General features: G+C 42.7%; 1 pseudogene; it reads left to right on the top strand.

Moving 5' to 3' along the window:
• The first annotated feature begins 13,402 nt into the window (after positions 1 to 13,402).
• Positions 13,403 to 14,355, top strand: LOC104995352 (annotated as a pseudogene).
• The last annotated feature ends 604 nt before the right edge of the window (positions 14,356 to 14,959 follow it).

The following is a 14,959-nucleotide window of genomic DNA, read 5'->3' as shown; positions in this document are numbered from 1 at the left end:
CTCTGAAAGAAACTAGAGCTCGGGGGCCCAGATCTTCTGTCTACAAAGCCTGTGCTTCCGGCCGCGGGAAAACACTGCTGCTTATCACACCAGCTACAGTTTTGTTAAGTAAACTTTGTATTCAAGTACAGAGACGTATACATATCGTTAGTGTACCGTTCAACAGATTTGCACAAAGCGAACACACCCATGGCTTTCAGGTGGCACTAGTGGTAAAGAATCTGCCTGCCAGTGCCGAATATGCAAGAGACACGGGTTCGAACCCTGGGGTTGAAAGATGCCCTTGAGAAGGAAATGACAACCTACTCCAGTAGTTTTGGGCTTCCCTGGTATCTCGGCTGGTAAAGAATCCGCCTGCAATGCAGGAGACCCGGATTCGATCCCTGGGTCAGGAAGATCCCCTGGAGAAGGAAATGACAACCCACTCCAGTATTCTTACCTGGAGAATCCCATGGACAGAGGAGCCTGGTGAGCTCTGGTCCATAAGGTCACACAGAGTTGGACATGACTGAAATGACTTAGCAGCAGCAGCAGCAGCATACTTGGGAGAACTCAGAAAATATCTTAATTATCTCTCCTCTTCTACCTGTATCATTTCTAGATTTCTGTCTTCGAGCTGTCTTCCAAGTGGTCTGCCCTGTTTCCAATGTGTTCTAATGGTTCTTTATCTCATCTGTTGAGTCCTTCAGGTCCAGTTCTGTTTGGTTATTATTATTATTCTGAGTTTCAATTTCCTTGGTAAAGTATTCTTTCTGTTCATTATTTTTATTCCTAAGTTTACCAAACTGCTTTTCTGAGTTTTCTTGCTGCTCACTGAGTTTCTTCATGACAAGTATTTTGAATTCTCTATAAATTAGATAGCAATATTCTGTGACTTTAAGTTTGGTTTCTGGAGAATTGCTACTTTCTTTTTGTAATACTGTGTTACCATGGTTCTTCAAGGTGCTTGATATGTTGTTCCTTAGCTGATACGTTGTTCTTAGCTGACGCATTTGGAGCAGTTGAACAACTCCTTTAGGTAAAACTTGTTTTCCTTATACTTGGTTGTAAGGATTCAACGTTAGCAATAAAAGGCCTTTCTTGTGATGGGGGTAAAGGAGGAGAGTGAAAGAGCTGGCTTAAAGCTAAATATTAAAAAAAACTAAGATCATGCCATCTAGCCCCATTACTTCCTGGCAAATAGAAGGGGAGGAGGTGGAAGAAGTAACAGAGTTCCTCTTCTTGGGCTCTGAAATCACTGTGGATGGCGACTGCAGCCATGATATCAAAAGACAGTTGCTTCTCAGCAGGAAAGCTATGACAAAACTAGACTGTGTTGAAAAGCAGAGACATTACGCTACTGACAAAGGTCTGTGTAGTCAAGGCTATGGTCTTCCCAGTTGTTACATACGGTTGTGACAGCTGGACTGTAAAGAAGGCAGAGTGTTGAAGAATTGATGCCTTCGAACTGTGGTGCTGGAGAAGACTCCTGAGAGTCCCTCGGACGGCAAGAAAATCAAACCAGTCAATCCTAAGGGAAATCAACCCTGAATATTCATTGGAAGGACTGATGCTGAAGCTCCAGTATTTTGGTCACCTAATGCAAACAGCCGATACATTGGAAAAGTCCCTGACACTGGGAAAGATTGAGGGCAGAAGGAGAAGAGGGCATCAGAGGATAAAATGGCTGGATGGCATCACTGAATCAATGGACATGAACTTGGGCAATTTTTGGGAAATGGTGATTAACAGGGAGGCCTGGCCTCCTGCAGTCCATGGGGTCACAAAGAGTCAGACGCAACTGTGCGACTGAACAACAACTTGTGTCTTCCAGTAGGTGGTGCAATAGCACAAGCTTTGGAGTTCTCTTCCCTGAGCTACCTCTGGTTATGAAAGTGAAAGTATTAATCACTTAGTCCTGTCTCTTTGGACCCCATGGACCCCATGGACTGTAGCCCACCAGGCTCCTCTGTCCATGAAATTCTCCAGGCAAGAATACTGGAGTGGGTAGCTGTTCCCTTGATTGAACCCAAGTCTCTTGCATTGCAGGCAGATTCTTTACATCAGAGCCGCCAGGGACCCCCCAATTCTGGGTGCTCATTCTCAAATATTCAATATGTATAATTGAATATTTGAGAATGAGCACTTTCCACTCTTAGAGGCAGGTTCAATCCCTAGGTCAGGAAGATCCCTTGGAGGCAGGATGGCAACCCACTCCAGTATTCTTGCCTGAAGAATCCCCTGGATAGAGGAGGAGCCTGGCGGGTGAAGCTGGGCGGGCTACATTCCATGGGGTGGCAAAAGAGTCAGACATGACTTATCGATGAAACAACAACTTTCAATTCTCCACTACCTCTGTGGTGTCCCTTATGCCCTCATTGTTGCTGTTTTTTGGTGCCTTGCTGCTGCCAACATTGCTGGCATCACCACCTGGGGCACTGGGAGGGTACATGCCTCCACCACGTCTGGGGTCTCCTGGCTCTGCCACAGGGGGGATCCAGGGTGGCAGGCATCTCTGCCATGACCAGAGTGGTCAGGTTGGTGGGCTCTGCTGCTGCAGACAGGGCAGGCGCTGGAGTTGTGGGTCCCTTTGTAGCTGAGTGGACAGGGTCAGAGGCCCTGCTGCTGCTGCTGCTGTGTGATTCCCTGTGGCTGCGAGCATTGCTGCAGCTGGGAGGCTGGTGTCACAGGCACTGTCTCCCCTGATGCCACTGGTTTCTCAGCGAGATCGGCCACTGTGGCCAGGTTCCAGGGATCAGGTCAGGAACCACCTCGGCTGTCCCCCTTCTTCTGCCTCCTCTGTGTGTTCCAATCCACTCACCTTCAGATGCACACTTCTGAGGAATTCTCTAGCATCCTGCTGTGTTGGGAGGAGGCACCTTTGCTGAGTTATGGATCTTTTACTGGTTGTAGATTGAAGGGGAGAGACAAAGGGAGCATCTTAAGCTGCCATGATGCTGAAGTCACTCCTAAAGTCAGACAGCATAGTTTTTCGTTCTGTTTTTTAAATTGTATTTATTTACCTTTGACTGCACTGGGTCTTCTTTGCCGTGCAAGGGCGTTTTCTAGTTGCAGGGAGCGGGGGCTGCTCTCTAGATCCAGTGCACAGGCTGCTCACGGTGGTGGCTTCCTTTGTTGTGGAGCCTGGGCTCTAGGCCTCGGCTTCAGTACTTGTGTGGCATCAGTTTAGTTGCCCCTCAGCATGCAGGATCTTCTGGGACCAAGGATCAAACCCATGTTCTGTGCATGGGCAGGCAGATTCCTAACCACTGGACCACCAAGGAAGTCCAGACAGCATACAATTTTAATCTAACCTGACAATCTCTGCCTTTATTTGGTATGTTTCATTCATTTATGTGCAATGCAATTATTAATAAATTGGACTTAGATCTATCACTTTATTATTTGTTTTCTGTTTGCTCCCCCTGTGTTTTGTTCTTATCTTTTCCCCTTTTTGCCTTCTTTTGAGTTTGAGTTGTTTCATTTAATTACTCTATTGGTTTCCCCAACACCTCCTCCCCTCTCCCCCATACGCTTGCTGCTAATAGATGATCCTTCCCTGTCCTCTGACTGAAAAGAGAGTTTCTTAAAATTTTTATGCCTTCGTTTGCTGCCCCGATCTGGGATTTGGATCACCATCTGGTTAAAGTTGGGCTTCCTTAGTGGTCAGACAGTAAAGAATCCGCTGCAATTCAAGAGACCTGGATTCGATCCCAGGGTTGGAAAGATTCCCTGGAGAAGTGAATGGCTACCCACTCCAGTATTCTTGCCTGGAGAATTCCATGGACTGAGGAGCTGGGTCGACTACATTCCATTGGGTCGCAGAGAGTCAGATACAACTGAGCAACTAACACTTTCATTTTTCATTGGTTTAAGTAGGAAGATACAGGAAGGTAAAAAAACCCACAAAACCTTACCACTATATCAATAATTTTTCGGATTTTGACTTCCCTTCCCAACCTGCCTTCTCTCAGTTACTTTCCGGGGTTCTCAGGAAGTTGCTTTCTGTTCTCTGGCTAGAACTTTTAGTTGTAATCAGTGAGAACTTACTTATAGTAGGCTTGACCAATCTTAATGTGAACCATAAGGAAACACACACACAAAATTGGCTTAGAAGAGTGACATTATTTTGAGTTTTTCAAGTATCTTTTATGTCCTGCTTAATTGAAAACAGTTGAATCCTGGTATCTGTTTCTGCATTCAGTGTATTGTGAAGCGTTGTTTTGGGTGAAGTATATTAGGAAAATCTGGCTTCACGTGTATAAGCAGTTACAGAGGTATATTTAAAAGATTTACTAAAAATATTATATAAATTATATAACTATTATAAATATAATTATATAAATATTTAAATATTATAAAATATTAATTGGCACAGGGCTTAGGTGGGCTTCCCAGGTGGTGCTAGTGGTAAAGAACCCACCTGCCACAGCAGGAGACATAAGAGAGGAGGGTTCAATCCCTGGGTGGGAAGATCCCCTGGAGAAGGGAACAACAACCCCCTCCAGTATTCTTGCTTGGAGAATCCCATGGACAGAGGAGCCTGATGGGCTACATACCATCCATGGGGTCGCAGAGTTGGACACCACTGAAGCCACTTAGCAGCAGCAGGGGCTCAGTTGCCCTGCAGCATGTGGGATCTTCCCCGATCAGGGATCCAACATACATCTCCTGCATTGGCAGGCAGATTTCTTACCCCTGAGCCACCAGGGAAGCCCTTGAGTACATCTTTTACCTGTTCACTGTTTTATACTATCATGCACCAGATAACTGGAAAATATTGCTTTAGTGAGTTATTCAAATTTTCAAAAATGTTGAAACATCTCATTATATAATATTGAAAAAATCATAGTCATGAGTATCCACATTGATTTCATTAGAAAATCTGTAAATATTTAGAAAGTTGGTAGACACAAGGTGGCAGATACGTGTTTTTCCTTGAAGGTTCAAATTTTATCATCTGTCACAAATTCAGTCAGTTATTCTCCTTAAAGAGGAGTCTCACTTTGTTCTTTTTCAGAAAATATCTGCCAGATAATCAAGTCTATGGTTTTAAATTTGTTCTTTCAATGTACAAAAAAAAAACTTACGCTATGACAAAAGCTGGCAGTACAGTAACTCATAGTAATCAAACAAATACTTTTTCTTGAGACAGTCATCATAGATCATTATGTAGCTTTATATTGACCTTGCATTTTGCCATGCAGTATATTAAAATGACAGGTACTCAGGGGTAGAGATTTAGTGGAATTAGTAATTTAAAAATTGGATATTATTGTTTTTTTGCTGTGAGTGCTTGTGTAGAATACAATAATTTCTAGGATGTTGGGTGCCGCTGCCTTGATTTGCAACAAGAGCCAGGAGTTTTTCTTAATTGCAGTACATGGGATCTTCATTAAGTCATATGTATCTTTTGTCGTGGCACATAGACTCTGTAGTTTTGGCACCCAGGCTTCAGTAACTGTGGCACATGGACTCTAGTTGTGACGTGCCAGCTCTGGAGCTCACAGGCTCAGTAGATGCAGCATGAGAGTTTAGTTGCTCCTCAGCATATGGGATCTTAGTTTCCTGACCAGGGATCAAACCCACATCCCCTGCATGCAAGGTTGATTCTTAAGCACCAACCATCAAGGAACTCCCAAGAGACAGGATTTTTACCTGCCGTTGTTTTTGCAGATTTTAACATAATGTAAAATCTGAATAACATCTTAGTTTTGCTATGAAAATAAGCTTGACCCAGGGGACCCCCTGAAAGGGTTGAGGAGATGCAGGGGTCTCCAGATCCACTTTGAAAAACACTCTACTAAGAGAAAAGATAAGGGAAGCACTTGTGGGTCTTCTACAGGAATTCAGTTCAGTTCAGTCGCTCAGTTGTGTCCGACTCTTCATGACCCCATGAATCGCAGCACGCCAGGCCTCCCTGTCCATCACCAACTCCCAGAGTTCACTCAGACTCACGTCCATTGAGTCAGTGATGCCATCCAGCCATCTCATCCTCTGTCGGTCCTTCTCCTCCTGCCCCCACAAGAATAAAAATGGATGGCACTTAACCCAGCCAGGAGGTTAGAGCCAAAGAGACCTGAAGAATAAGTAGGAATTAGATCAGTGAGGGAGAGCATTCCAGACTAAAAGAAGAAGCAGGGCAAGTGAGAGTATGTGTAGGAGACATAAGGGGACCAGGAGTGATGAGTTGAAATAGGAAAGAAGAGCTGGAGGCATAATTTGCAGTCTTGAATATTATGTAAGGAGTTAAAAATCTATCCTAAATGTAAGGGACAAGCACTGAAGGGTTTTAAGCTGGGAGATGACTTGACAAGATTTTACTTGTTTAGGATGATCACTCTTATGGCAGTGCAGATATGGATGCAAAGGGGAAAAGACTTTGAGCAATGGCTATGTGAATCCATTAGTAAAATGGCAGTTGAGAAGAAGAAAGAAATGAAAGTGTTAGTAACTCAGTCTTGTCCAACTCTTTGTGACTGCATGGACTATAGCTCACCAGATCTCTGTCCATGGAATTCTCCAGGCAAGAAGACTGGAGTGGGTAGATGTTCCCTCCTTCTTCAGGGAATCTTCCCAACCCCAGGATCAAACATGGGTCTTCTGCATTGCAGGCAGTTTCTTTACTGTCTGAGCCACCAGGAACTTGGAAATAAGTAGATGAATTTGAGGCAACCCACTCCAGTATTCTTGCTTGGAAAATTTCATGCACAGAGGAGCTGGGCAAGCTACAGTCCATGGGGTCACAAAGAGTCAGACACAACTGAGTTACTAACACCAACACATACTGTATATTAACTTAAAAAAATTAAACAGGCATTTTACTCTTGGTTTTCTGGAGAACTGATGCCAATGGTGGCATCATTCACTGAGATTAAGAATAAGCAAAGAACCTAGGTAGGTGGAGCGAGACAGTGAGGTTTGGGATATACTAAGTTTGCAGTGACTTTGAGATATCCAGTAGGTATCCAGTAGACAGACACACCATCTGGAACTCAAAGGAGGGCTATTCTTACAATTTTCAAAATCCTCTCTTGGTGTAGAATCATTGATTTTTCTCCTGAACTTGTACCCCTGTTATCAAGAATTACTGTGTCATGTCCCTTATCACTGTACTTATATTGGCCTAGCACCAGTGACTTAGTTTTTACATCTCAGCCATTACATGGTGGTAAATAGTGAATATTGATAACTGCTGGATGGTATCTTATTTACAATAAGAAATATAACAAAAGGTCATTTAGAATCATTACAAGGTATGAGTCACCTTATGGTGGTATCTGAAACCAGGAAAAGGTTTGAGAAGGCTTAGAAAGAGTGTAGAATGTAAGAAGAGGCAACGTGATAGAGGCTTGAAGATGAGTGGTGGCAGAGGATAAGAAGCTTGAAAGTTGCAACCCAAGGGGTTAGATGGAAACTTGCGTGCATTGCACACACACATGCTCATAAGTATGTGCTGTCAGAGAAATGAGTAGAGGGAGAAAATTTAAAAAACATGTTGTGAGAGATCACACCAGAGCAGAAAGATATCCTCTGGATTTGATTACAGTGGTTATTGGTGACCTTGGCTGGTGTAAACTCAGCGAAGTGATGGGGTAAAAACTAGACTATAAGGGCTGAAGAATGTAGAAGAATTTAGAAAGTTGAGTCAGTGAGTGTACACAGCTCTTTCAAGAAACTTGACGAGAGTTAGAGGGCTTCATTTAGGGCAGAATGCATTGTTAGAAAAGTGTGTGTGTGTGTGTGTGTGCATGTACATATGTATTTTAAAGAAATTGAACATGATTATACAATGATGTGTAGGAGCAGAGATTTAGAGAATGGGGTTAATTGGTGAAGCCTGTCTCCTGACACAAGGAGAGGGGGATAGTATTTTTATTAGGTTGCCCTCTATCTTCAGTTCCTTTAACTTTATGCCTCTAATTAAGGGGCATGAGTACTGGAAACTACCTCTATTTGATGATAATATGATTATAAGAGGATCAGTGAAGGGACTTTCCTGGACATCAAGTGTTTAAGACTCTGCACTCCCAATGCAGAGGGCACAGCTTTGATCCTTGGTCAGGAAACTAAGATCCCACATGCTGCACGGTGTGGCCAAAGTAAAAAATAAATAAATAAAAAGAACTGGTGAACAGCAATCATGAACAGGAGAATTTAGTGAAGTAGCATGACACACAATTAATACACAGAAATCAACAGCCTTCAGCAGTATCCAGTCAGAAGAGGTCACAAAAGAGCACACCCTATACACAAGAGCAAACAGTAATGATAATAAAACACCCAGGCAGAAACTTAGCAAGAAACCTGTAAAACTTATATAAGGAAAATTATAAATACTCATAAAAGACAGAAAAGTAAACATAAATGAATGGAAGGCCAACTTCTTTGAATAGAAGTCTCGCATAATATAGTAATTCTTTCCAAGTTAACTTATAAATGCAATGGAACTCCCTCAAAACTATCATCAGGTTTTTATCTAGAATCAGAAAAGTTGATTATAAAAACATATTTGAAAGCGTAAACAAGCACAGCTAGGAAAGGTCTTAGAAAAAGGACCATGACAGGTAGGTACGACCAGAGAGTTAAACATAGTGTAAAACTTCTGTAATTACAACAATGAGGAATTAGCACATGAATGGATATACCAAAAAATAGTAGAAAATTCAGAAAGCAGACCCAAGTGCATATAGAAATTTAGTATATAATAAAGGTTGCATCTCAAACCACTGGAGGGAAGAAGGATTTTTTTAATAAGTACTGGGGTAAGTGGATAATCATATGGAAAAAGATCAAATTGAATCTACTCCTTACACCATACATCAGAATAAATTTTAAAAGACTCAGAGATCTGAATTTTAAAAGATGAAACTATGAAAATCCTAAAAGAAAACAATGACTTGATTTATAATCTTCAAGTGGGCAAAAGTTCCTAACTGTGATTCAGAATGTAGAAGCAGTAAAAGAAAAGATACAGTTGACTACATAATGATAAACTTTTGCATAGCAAAAAATACAGTGAGAAAAGTAAAAAGACGAACAGAATTCACAGAAAACACAAGTCCTTAAACAAACGAGCAGATGCTTGACCTCTTATAATACTTAAAATGCAAAATAAAATGACATTGAGATATAATTTCTTTATCTGATTGGCAACATACTTTGTTGTAATGTTGTGGGGAAACTGGCACCTTCATATTGCAGGTGGGAGTGAAAAATAGTACAAACCTTAAAGAGTCCCCCTACATGCAGGAGACTTGGGTTCGATCCCTGGGTCAGCAAGATCCCCTGGAGGAGGGCATGGCAACCCACTCCACTATTCTTGCCTGGAGGATCCCATGGACAGAGGAGCCTGACAGGCTACAGTTCATGGGGTCACGAAGAGTCAGAAACGACTGAATGACTTTTACTTATGTGGAGTAGGATCTGGTAGTTTCCAGCAAAGTCACATGTAGCTTTTTACATATCAATCTCACTTCTAACGAACTTATATATTCCCTTTGATCCAGAAATTCTCATTTTACTCTCATTTCTAGGGTTCTATCACAAAGATACAGTGACAAAAATACAAAATAATGAAAGTACAAGGGTGTTTATGGTAGTACTTTTTGTAACAGAAAAATACTTGAAACCAAAATATCCATCAGTAGTGGAATGATTGAATAAACTTAAGGTATATTTACACAGTAGAGTACTATGCAACTCTAAAAAAGAATGGAGATCTTTACATGTTGTTATGGTATGAACGCCATGATGAAGTGTTACACAAAATAGTAAAGTGTAGGATCGTGTGTGCAACATGCTACCTTTCGTATAAGAAAGAAGGGAAATGCAAATACATACATACATACGTTTGTGTATTTTCAAAGAGAAACAATGGACACGAATAAAAATCCCATAAATATAGTTATTTATAGGTGAAAATAAGAAATCTTTTTTCAAGCAGCTCTTTTTCTTTTAATTTTTGGCTGTACTGGGTCTTCATTGCTGAGCAGGTGTTTCTGTAGTTGTGGCTAGCAGGGGCTATTCTCAAGTTGCGGAGGGCAGGTTTCTCATTGGGGTGGCTTCTCTTGTTGCAGAGCACAGGCTGTAAGAGGGTGCTCAGACCTGAGTAGTTGCAGTGTGAGGGCTCAGTAGCTGTGGTTCTCCAAGCTCAATAGTTGCTGGCTCAGGGGCTTAGCTGTCCTGTGGACTGTGGGATCTTCCCGGATCAGGGATGGAACCCGTGTCTCCTGCATTGACAGGCGGATTCTTGACCACCCGGGAAGTCGGAAGAAGAAGAAATGTGATAGAGGGCACAGAGACTGCAGTTAGACCTCTGGAAATATACCTCATCGTAAAACCTGGGCTTTGGAATCGTGCAAATGTTTTATACACTTTTCTCTCTCTCTTCTTTTTTCCAACGAGATCAAAGGGCCGCGACCTCCCCCTGTGCCCCCGCGCCAGGGGTGGCAGAGGACCCGCGGCGCGGATCCTTATAGCCTCACGTATCGTCGCCCCTCCGCTCTGGCTCTAGCTTCTCCCCTTTCTGCGTCCCAGCGCCTGGGCGTGGCCCCCGGCCGGGAGGGGAGGGGGCGAGGCGCTGAGGCCCAGAGGTCCCGCGAGGGCCGCCCCCTCCCCCTCGCCCTGCCTCCGGTGTGGTGGTGCCGCTGGACCCGAGGCCCCGGCTTAGGCTAGACGGACGCCTCCCTAGACTCACGGGCGCGGGCGAGTCCGGGGACCTGCGCGCGAGCCCTGCCTCGCTCCTGTCGCGCGGACCAAGGCAGCCACCGAGGGTGGGCCGAGGACGCCGCTGGGTAGGGATAGCGGGGCGCCAGTCGGGAGAGGTAGAAACAGGCTCCAGCGTCCCGCCGCCGCTAGTGCGGCTACAAACCCTTGTGGGGAGGGCTGAGTTTCGGTAGGTCGCAGCGAGGGAGCTGCTCTGCCACGAACGAAACTCCGAAATTTTAAAAAAATTTAAACAAAAAGATAATTCTGTGTCTAGTGCCCAGATTATGGTCTCCAAATATAATTCGGTAAACTAGTAGGAATCAAAGCTTTTTGAGAAATGACTGATTTCTGGATTTGGTGAGGAAGTGTACAGTGATGAGCCTGGAACATCTTGTCGTACTATAAATCAAGGAGGCTCCTACTAGTCAAAGGTGGAAATTTAAAGAGCAAATATGTTTAAAACCTGTCACAGACACACACACCCAATGTTTGCCTTCAGAAAGAGCTAAGTCTGAAAACTGAAGCATTTGAGTTGTTTTTTCTGTATTACCTGCAACTCAGGGCAACCAAGGAATTAATGAGGGATGTTTCTCTGTATAGTAGCGTATGTATATATTAGTATACAGATGTTTCTGTATACAGTAGCTAGTAAATGAAGAAAGAATGATAAATTAGCAATCCCCATTTTGCAAAGTCCCTAATGAAATAATAAATCTAGGAAGGTTGCCAGATTCAGCATATAAATTCCATGGGAACTACTTATAAAATTATAGTAGAGTTATATTGAACATGTATGTGTGTTAGCTGCTCAGTCATGTCCAACTCTTTTTGATCCCATGGACTCTAGCCCTCCAGGCTCCTCTGTCTATGGATTTTTCCAGGCAAGAATACTGGAGAGGGTAGCCATTCTCTTCTCGGAGGGATCTTCCCATCCCAGGGATCGAACCTGGGTCTCCTGCCACCACGGAAGCCCTATATTGAACATATTTATCCTGAAAATTAATTTTGTTTATCTGAAGTTCAAGTTTAACTGAATGTCCTGTATTTTACCTGGCAGCCCTAGATCTAGATAATGATCAACATTGGATGTTAACATAACTGAAACAGATGCAGAAGTATCATTTAATAAAATTAAACATTCATTTATGTGTAAAAAAACTAAAAAATAGAAGGAAATTGTTTAATAGAATAATGTGTACTCACAGAAATACTATGCAAGCTTTATATTTAGTAGCAAAATGTTGAAAGCTTTTGCTTTCTGATCAGGAGCAAGACTAGAATACCCTCATCATACCTTTTATTCTACTATGTATTAGATAGGCTAAAGAAAAGATATAAAGATGATAAAGAGACTAATTAAACTCATTATTCATAAGCCCACTTGGCTCAGTGTGTAAAGAATTTGCCTGCAATGCAGGAGATGTAGGAGATGATCCCCGGGTCAGGGAGATCCCCTGGAGGAGGGCATGGCAACCCACTCCAGTATTGTTGCCTGGAGAATCCCATGGACAGAGGAGCCTACAGTCCATAGGGTTGTAGAGTCAGAAATGACTGAGGCAACTGAGCACATTCATAAACAATAGGATTGGGTACATAAGAAATTTTTTAAAACCCTACCAATAAATTATTAGAATAATAAATGGTGACTTCTGGTTCCAGACAAGTTGGCAGACGTTCATTTCTCCCTACCTCTCTCTGATATGGCCAAAAAAACTCTAGAAATAATACAACAGATATTTGTAAGAAGTCTGTGAAAGGTATAAAGTAGAAGCCTAAGTGACTTGGGACCTTAGGACTTGAGGAATAACACAGTGAACCAGCATTTCTCAACTGACCCAATGACAGGAGGTGGCCCACACCCACTGGCTCTCTAGCCTTCATCCAGCATCAGAAGGCACTCAAGTAGGTGCTTTTCTCTCCCATGGGCTAGTTATCAGCAGTGATCGAGCAGGAGCCCTGCTTGCACTGGGCAGTCCAGGAAGAAAGTGCTCTCCACCCCTTCATGCCAGTGTCTCCTACCCATAATCTAGCAGCATCATGCAGACACTAGGAAATTCTTTCAATTTCTACCAGTGGTACCAAAACAAATTGGATGCAAGTGCAACCATAACTAGGGAAAGTAAAAAGACCAGAATAACACTACAAGTCTTCTGAAAATTAAATTGTCCCTGGAACCACAGCACACAAAACTAGGCCAGGACCTGCATGCTAAACCTAGATATGGCAACTGCCTAATAAAATGGAAGAGTTAAATAAGATCCAGAGTTGTTGTTTTTTTTTATCATAATATCCAAAATGTTCAGGATATAGTAAAATAATCACACATCATAACAAAAACCAGGAAGGTCACACCTTGAATGAGAAGACAATCAACAGATGCCCACACTGAGTTGAATTAGATGTTGGAATTATCTGACGAAGATGTTAAGTAGCCATCATAAAAATGCTTCATCAAGCAATTACAAATACTCTTGAGACTAATGAAAAAATAGAAAATTTCACCAAAGATATAGAAAATATAAAACAATGGAAATGATAAAACTGAGAATGATAATAACTGATATTTAAAGACTCACTGGAAAGACTCAAGAGGAGGATGAATATGACAGAGGAAAACATAAGTGACTCTGAAGATAAAACAACAGAAATTGCCCAATCAAAAAAAAAAAAAAAAATCAGAGTGGCTCTGGGAAGGAACCGGTTCAGCACAGTGATGGCTGCAGGCATCCCCTGCGTGCTCGTTACTAGCTGCTCCTCCACCTTCTCCTCAGACCAGCTGGTGCAACATATTCTTGGAACAGAAGATGCTGTTGTGGAAGTGACTGCCAACGATGCTGTGAGGTTTTATCCCTGGACCATCGATAATAAATACTACTCAGCAGATATCAATGTGTGTGTGGTGCCAAACAAATTTCTCATCACCGCAGAGATTGCAGAGTCTGTCCAAGCATTTGTGGTTTACTTTGACAGCACACAAAAATCTGATCTTGATAGTGTTTCATTCTGGCTTCCTCTGGCAGAGTCACGGTTACCTGAGGTGATGATCTTGGTTTGCGATAGAGTGTCTGAAAACGGTGTAAACTGACAGAAAGCTCAAGAGTGATGTATCAAACATGGCTTTGAATTGGTAGAACTTAGTCCGGAAGAGTTGCCTGAGGAAGATGATGACCTCCCAGAATCTACAGGAGTAAAGCAAATTGTTCAAGCCTTGAATGCCAATGTCTGGTCCAATGTAGTGATGAAAAATGAGAGGAACCAAGGCCTTAACTGTCTCACCTCATTGACTGGAGCAAACCATAGCATTGGATCAGCAGAGACCTGCCACTCAAAGCAGCCCTGTGTTCCAGCAACAGAGAGGACCAAATCCCTCTTGGATCATCGAGGGGCTGCCTCTAACACAGTAGACAGTCAGGTCGATAGCATTGTGGATCCCATGTTAGACCTGGATATTCGAGAACTTGCCAGTCTTACTACAGGTTGTGGAGATTTGGAGAATTTTGAAAGACTATTTTCAAAGTTAAAAGAAATGAAAGACAAGGCTGTGATGCTTCCTCATGAGCAAAGAAAGATGCATGCAGAAAAGGTGGCCAAAGCCTTCTGGATGGCAACTGGGGGAGACAGAGATGAAATTGAAGGCATTTCATCTGAGGAAGAGCACTAAACTATTCATGCTTGGGCTTGCCTAACTAAGACCTGAACGCTCTCTCCCTGAGATTCTTCTCTCCTCAACCCAGTCATCTTTTGCTGAACTTACCAGCATCATGTTGGCTGCCTGACTTGTTTATAGGGTCCCGTTAATTTTAGTTTTTAGTAGAGGGTAAAGCAGAAATCTCTTCTTCCTCAGTGTTGGGGTCCTTTAAGGGACCGGGACCTAGCGGTCCGGAGTTGACGATCAGAAAGTGATAGAGAGAGCCCGAGGGGGAGAGAGAGAGAGAGAAAGAAAGAAAGACATGGGGACCCAAGCTCTGATGGAGCAAAGATGCTTTAATGATTTTTCTGTGAATATATATAGGCTGCAGAACAAGAAATTTCTTGCGACAATGATAAAGATCACAAAACCAAATGCACAGTAACCGTTACCAAGGGAACAAGGGATAATAATGGTCACAAGATCAGGAGACAATCCATATCTCAAAAAGGGGGGCGAGACTAAGCAGTTTTGTCTTAAAAGAGAATGTTTACTAAAGGAGACCCAAGTCTCACACAATAACCTCAGTTCCTGGGAGGAGCCTGCTGTTCCGCTTAAAAAGAAACAAAGGACTTGTGAGAA

Source organism: Bison bison, unplaced genomic scaffold (genome assembly GCF_000754665.1).
Source record: "Bison bison bison isolate TAMUID 2011002044 unplaced genomic scaffold, Bison_UMD1.0 scf7180017864280, whole genome shotgun sequence".
Taxonomy (NCBI): domain Eukaryota; kingdom Metazoa; phylum Chordata; class Mammalia; order Artiodactyla; family Bovidae; genus Bison; species Bison bison.
Note: the sequence above shows the minus strand (reverse complement) of the source record. Positions and strands in the feature narration are given on the sequence as shown.